The 7,076-nt window shown below is 46.0% G+C and overlaps 1 pseudogene; it reads right to left on the reverse strand.

Annotated features, from left to right (window-relative positions):
• Positions 1-3,863: 3,863 nt before the first annotated feature.
• Positions 3,864-5,183, reverse strand: LOC127196959 (ATP synthase F(0) complex subunit C2, mitochondrial-like; annotated as a pseudogene).
• Between the last annotated feature and the right edge of the window lie 1,893 nt (positions 5,184-7,076).

Genomic DNA, 7,076 nt, shown 5'->3' on the forward strand with positions numbered 1-7,076 from the left:
TAAAATATTTAAAATCTCCTATATGCCTTAGTACATTTGTGGAATCTTAGATGTCTTTGTTAAACTTGTTGCTAGATCAACTTGTTGCATGCTCTTTGAATAATTAAAAATATTTTCCTAAAAATGGTTTTTACTAATAAACTATTTTTAATGTAGGAAGCCTATTGGCTTGGTAATTTTATATAAATGCAAGCTGTCTCAAAGAATTCACTGTTTACATACCTGGTGCTACAATTACTTTCTCATCCACAGTAAAGGCAGTTTCTCTCTCTTTTAAAAGATTTTTTAAAAGTGTGTGTGTGTGTGTGTGTGTGTGCCACATGTGCAGGTACTTTCATAGTCTGGAAGCACTGATCCCTGAGAGCTAGGGTTACAGGTGGTTGTGAGCTGCCCTCCCCCACCACGTAGGTGAATTGAACCTGGGTCCTCTGGGGAAGGGCAGCAAGCACTTGTCATAGCTGAGCCATCTCTCCAGCCTGGTTTTCTCTCTTTATTTACCAAGATGGGTTTTTTTTTTTTTTTAATTTTAGGCTTATTCATTTTATTTTCTGTGTATTAGTGGTTTTGCCTGAGTATGCATATGTGCACCATGTGTGTGCCTGGTGCTAAGGAGGGCAGAAAATGGTATGGGATTGCCCTGAAACTAGAGTTGCCAATAGCTGTGAATTACCACATGGTTTCTGGAAATCAAACTTTGGTCCTCTGCAAGAAGACCGAGTGCTCTTAGCCACAGGGCCATCTCTCCAGCTTCATGGCTCGCTTACTTTATAGGTCCCTAAAGGTTTTGTCAAGGACAAAATTTGAATTGTGCCAGATAACAATATCGACTGTTAGAGCTATATTGTTCTTGCTCCTTAATCTCTTAGCAGAATTTAGTACATTTTACTTTATATTTTATTCACTTATTTACTTATAGTGCTGGGCATCAAACCCAAGGCCTTGCACAAGATAAGCACGGGCTCTGCTCCTGAGCCACACCCATTAATCCTTAATTAATGGCTTTCTAATATGAGCTAGCCTCAAATCCTCATGTATTTTTTTTTAACCTGTTAATGCATTTCTATGCTGAATGGCCAATGATTTATTTGCCATATTTATCTTCCATAGTTTGGTCTGCATTTTCTGCTATCTTTTAGATTTTAGTAGCAGCACTAATGAGTCTCATAAAATTACTAACAGATAAAATCACTTTATCTCTAGCTATAGATAAGGCCTATTAGTCCTTGGGAGATAAGCTGCAGCTGGGTTCCAAAGTCATCCAGCCTGAGGTCTTGTGGGTGTTAGATCTTTTATGGCTTTTCACATTCTTCTGTGATCTCTTTAGCTTTTCTGCCTTCTCCTGACTCATTTTGTCATTTATTGGGTACGAGAAGTGCTTGTCTCACTCAGCATTTCGAATTTCCTCTGCGTGCCATCACTACTCAAAACTGTCCTTCTGTTTGTTATAGTCACTTTCTTACTACTCTCCTTTACTCCTTTTATTTATTTATTTTTTAATTGCTAGTCTTAAAAGAGTTTTCTTTAAGAATGCATGCACAGCTGGGTGTGGCAGGAGATGCCTTTAATCCCAGGCAGAGGCAGGCAGATCTTTGTGAGTTCAAGGCCAGCCTGGTTTACATAGGAAGTTCCAGGATAACCAGAGTTATACAGTAAGACTCCATTAAAAAGAAAGAAAGAAAGAAAGAAAGAAAGAAAGAAAGAAAGAAGAGAAGAAGAAAGAAAGAAAAGAAGAAGAAAGAAGAAAAAGAGAAAAAGAAAGAAAGAAAGAAAGAAAGAAAGAAAGAAAGAAAGAAAGAAAGAAAGAAAGAAGGGGTTCCATCTCTGTTCATCTTGGCATCATCCTAGAGAGCACTGACTGACTAAACATGGTATTTATTGACGTGCTAAGTCTATGGAACCTTGCTTTCATTTTTCTTCATCAATTCCATTTTCCTCAAGACTTCAATTTCCTCTCTCTATTCTCTTCTGGCTCTTTTTTTTTTTTTTTTTTTTTTCTGTCAGAAATAAGTTATCAGAATAAAGATCTCAGTTCGTTTCCATTCTTACAATGAAGTAAGTGTGTGTGTGTGTGTGTGTGTGTGTGTGTGTAAAATTCATGGTGAGGAGAAAGAAAGAATATACAAATACATGCCAGAAGAAAACACTGTATTCCCCTGGACCTGGGGTTACCAATGCTTGTGAGCTGCCATGTGGTTGCTGGGAATTGAACCCAGATCCTCTGCGAGAGCAGCCAGTGATCTTAACCACTGCGCCATCTCTCCAGCCCCTGAAAATAATTAAGGGAGGTGATTTCCAAGTTATTTTGCTCACTCCTAGCTTCCCTGCTGTCCAGTAGGCTTTGGAAATTGATGGATAGTTCATTTATGTGCTTGCACATAGTCCATTTTTATAGGCAATTCAGAGGTATTTGAAAATATTTTTTTCAGAATGTGAGGTTTGATATTCTATCATACATTGAATCAAACTTAGTAAGGGTGTCTCCCAAGCCTGTTGAGTGTCGGCCTCATTGTGATGGAAGTATGCTGAACAACTCAGTGTTGCTTATCAATACTTGGACCCTCACTGGCTTCTTACATTTTTTCAGTTTATGTCTTTTGTTTGTTTGGGTTTCTTGTTTGTTTGTTTTTCAGGACAAGGTTTCTCTGTGTAATAGACCTGGCTGTCCTGGACTCACTTTGCAGATCAGGCTGGCCTCGAACTTACAGAGATCCACTTGTGTCTGCCTCCTGAGTGCTGGGATTAAAGGTGTGTGCCACCATGCCCAGTTCTTCTTATAACTTCCTGTTGGTATATAAGGTTTCATCACTTTTTTTTTTTTTTTTTTTTTTTGGTGTTAGTTTTTCAAGGCAGGATTTCTCTGCGTAGCCTTGACTGTCCTGGACTCACTTTGTAGACCAGGCTGGCTTGAACTCACAGCGATCCACCTGCCTCTGCCTCCCGAGTGCTGGGATTAAAGGCGTGCACCACCACGCCCGGTTCTTAATTGAACTTTTACAAGCAAGCTGAAATTCTTTTTCTCTAGAATTTTAACTTGGTCTCACTAAATATTATTTGTGCATTTGATCTCATCCCTCATGTCTTGCCTTCTTGTTCTAATGTTTGTTTTTTGTTTCTCTTTTTGAAGTTTCACTCAATAAAAATTTTGTTCCTTTATATTTGTGTGTGTGTGTGTGTGTGTGTGTGTGTGTGTGTGTGTTTGTGTGTGTGTCCCACTGGGCACATGTGAAGGCCAGAAGATAACTTAGGAGAAGTAATTCTCTATTTTCACCACGTGGGTCCCAGAAATGACCAGCATCTGCATCAGCTGAGCCTTCACATCAGTCCTCTGTCTTCCAGTTTAACATCCTGTTTATAGCTTCCCAATGTTGGCATATAACACAAAACAAAAATATCAAACATTTATTTCAATGTTATTATTTTATTATATTTATTTATATTTTATTATGATTTTCATGTCTTGCCCATGTTTTCTTTCCAGATTTTTACATTCATATTTGTGTGTGTGTTCATATTAGGTTACCTTTCTAAACCCCGTGGCTGACATATTTTCCTATGCTGAACTGTTTCTTTTATTTTGGATTTCCCCCACATTAGATTTTATTGTCTCTGGTTCTTTTTTGGCTGTCTTTCTCTTCCTTTCAGAATGGGCTCACAGCAGGTACATCTTCTGATCCACTAAATGTCCTTCTTGGCCTCTCTCTCTCTCCCTCTCTCCTTATTAATACAGTATTTATTCATCTTCTCTCCATCAAACCCTGAGCCAAGCACTTCCCCAAGAGTTCCTGGGGAGGGACAGGAAAAGGAGCATCCAGGGCAGACAGGACACAAAAGAACTATGGGAGTTGGAAGTGGAGACAGCTGCTTCACATGGCCAAGAGGGTGAGAAAGGCCACCATTAGGCAGAAGAGCCCCAAGCCTCGGAGAGGGCAAGACCCAGAATCACGTAGGAGAAGAGCTGTTGCTTCAGGGAAGAGTTCCTCCCAAGACAGTCCCAATCCCAGCCCCAGAGCCAGCCACCCCAACTGTAGCATCCTTGGTGGCTGTGTTGACATCCCTTGAAATGGCACTGGTCTGGCTAGAGATGAGTGAGGTCAGAGGCCACTGGGCTGCCAAGCTGCTGCGTTCCTCATCTGTTGGTGCCTGTGGTCGCAGAGGGTAGACAGGTAGAGACTAACTTGGAGTAGGCATACATTTTCAGGAATGAGAGGGGCCAAGGCAGGAGAGCTGCTCCCAGGGTAGAAAAGACGGAGAGGGGCCCTTTCTGGTCTCTCAAAGGTGATCATCCCGTGGGCAGGTTAGATGTCTAAGCCACCACGACTTCCCCTAGGAAAGGTAGATGAGCCGTGGATTCCACAGGCCAGTCAGTCTGACTTTCGAGATGCTGATGGGCACCATCCTCTCAGGACAGTAATGCTGAGAGCGAGCGAGTGGCCACACTGAGTATCGGGCGGTCCCAACGTGCTGGTGCCAGCCAAATGTTCTCCTGCTATACAGTCTGCTCCCAGTGGAGTGTCACCACCTGCAGGCCACGTGGAGTGAACCTCTTTCCTGTCATCCTATTCTCTCAGTGGCATGTTCTCTCCCTAGCTCTCTTTGACTGCGCCTGTCTTTCCAGGCCTTTCCTTTGGTGGACTGCTGGAGTGAAGGGCTCAAGGGCAGGTCCTGGGGCTAGGGCTCTGCAGAGAACTCCATGACTTCACACCAAAGGCTTATTCTGTAGCAAAACTCATCTCAACAAATAGAAGAAAAAGAGGTGCTCCTGTGGGTGCTGAGGGCCTCAGGGGCTCTCACCAACCATGAGTTTCCTTCCCGTCTGCTGGAACCGGGGAGCTGCCCAGAGGTCACGGGGCACTGCCCCACCCACTGTACGCTCAGTCAGTCATGAGACTCGGGAAACCACATGCAGTGACCCTGCCACTCTCATCAAGGCGAAGTGACCCGGTTTCCAGTTCAGGTACTTTGAATTTGTCAACAGGGCCCGTCCCACCACAGGCCCTCCTTGGTCATCCCTGTTGTTCCAGCTGCTGGTCCTCTGGGGATCTGTAGGGAAGGCTGTCCCAGGGATGGCTGGGAAATTCCCCTTCACTCACTTGCGTGCTCACCTCAGGTCCCATTCTGAAGTCCCTTCCTTCTTCCTGGTGGCCTGGCTGGTCAGTGCTGCCACAGACCTTCTTGAACTCCATTCTTGACAGTTGTAGGGAATCTTAAGGAAGGAGAAGAGGCACAACTTACCACCCTGAATCTGGATATGCAGAAGAGCATGGGAAAGTTCTGGAAGGAGCTGGGATGGAACACTCCCCTGGGAGAATAAGATGAGAGGAAGGAAGTATAATCCCACATGGCCTGCAGTGGTGACACTCCAGAAGTCATTGGCCAAGAGAAGAGTATGTGTCCTGGGCCAGGATCAGAGGGCAGCAATCGGGTTTGTCCTGGACCAGGGGCAGGGGGCAAGAAGGGGGTGTCTTAGGCCAGGGGTAGGGACCAGGAAGAGGGTGTGTCCTGGACCAGGGGCAGGGGGGGCAGGAAGGGGGTGTGTCCTGGACCAGGGGCAGGGGGCAGGAAGGGGGTGTGTCCTGGGCCAGGGGCAGGGGGCAGGAAGGGGGTGTGTCCTGGACCAGGAGCAGAGGGCAGAAAGGGGGTGTGTCCTGGACCAGGGGTAGGGGGCAGGAAGGGGGTGTGTCCTGGACCAGGGGCAGGGGGCAGGAAGGGGGTGTGTCCTGGATCAGGAGCAGAGGGGCAGAAAGGGGGTGTGTCCTGGGCCAGGGGCAGGGCAAACAAGTAGGGCCTAATCCTCAAAATCCAGTATACAACTCCAGAGTGTGACTTTCTTCTGGGAGTCATAGAAATGAGGCAGAAGAACGTGCAGTTTGTGTTTTAGACCCTCCACTGCAGAGACAATGTGGAAGAAAGAAAAGACCATTGCATCACAGGAAGCAGGAGATGCTAAGCCCCTGAACCCAGGCAGTGGCCAGAAGACTGAGAGGAGGAGATGGATCACCAATATAATACAAATGACATTCCCTTGAACCTGTGGACCTGCTGGATACAGGGAAGAGTCAGGAATGACTCAGAGCTCTAGATGGGGCAACTCAAGGGATTATGCTGCTGTTCATGCAGAAGAGACTGCGGGAGGAGGGGCAGGTTTGGAGCAAAAAAAAAAGTGTGAGCGCGTGGGCTTGACCTTTCTGCTTCTAACGTCAACAACAGCTAAGGGCTGACTGAGGTCAAGAGGTCGATCCAACATCGGAGTCTGGGGCTTCTGGGGTTTCTCCACATGTGTGGTCTTGAACACCAGTGTCGGTGAGGTTGTCCTGGGAGCACTAGAGCAAGCGAGGCTGGAATCATGGGCTCATGCTGACTTGAGCACTCACTGCTGTAGCCAGCTGTAGTCCCTTAACAACTTTTTGTGTGTGGAGACGGGCATGTGTATTCGTGTGCGCATGCGCGCTCCCCAGACATCAAGGTTGGGTGTCTTCCACAATCACTTCTCCACATCATTTTTGGTACACGATCTATCACTGAACCCGGAGCTCACCATTTCTGCTAGATTCATGGGCCAGAAAGCCCCTGGGATCCTTCAATTGCTACCCCTCGAACAAACTAGGGCTATAAGCATGTGCCACCACACGTGGTTTTTCTGTGTCCCGGGGATCTGAACTCAGGTAGGTAGGTAGTAACCACTTTATCTACTGATCCATCGCCACAGCTCAAATTCTCTAATAACTTCTGAGGTAGGAACCACATTTTCACTGCGACTGGCCAGGGATAACAATGGAGTCATTTCTAAGAGTGAGAGAGAGAGAGAGAGAGAGGCTAAAGCCGAGCCAGGAAAGGCTCACCACACAGAGAAGCCCAGAAGACTATGACAGAACCCTGTGCAGAGTGGGAGGGGATGCTGGCGACAGCCTAACACAAAGGAGAAAGGCACGAGACGAGTCCTGGCACACCACGACATGAAGATGGGGCAGGGGCCTAGAAGGAGATCTGGGCAGCTTCCCCCACAAGACTTTTTTGGGTACAAAAGTGATAGACAGCATGCAACATGAATGACCAAAACCAAGTGCAAAACTGAGCTC

The sequence above is a fragment of the Acomys russatus genome, chromosome 13 (assembly GCF_903995435.1).
Source record: "Acomys russatus chromosome 13, mAcoRus1.1, whole genome shotgun sequence".
NCBI lineage: Eukaryota > Metazoa > Chordata > Mammalia > Rodentia > Muridae > Acomys > Acomys russatus.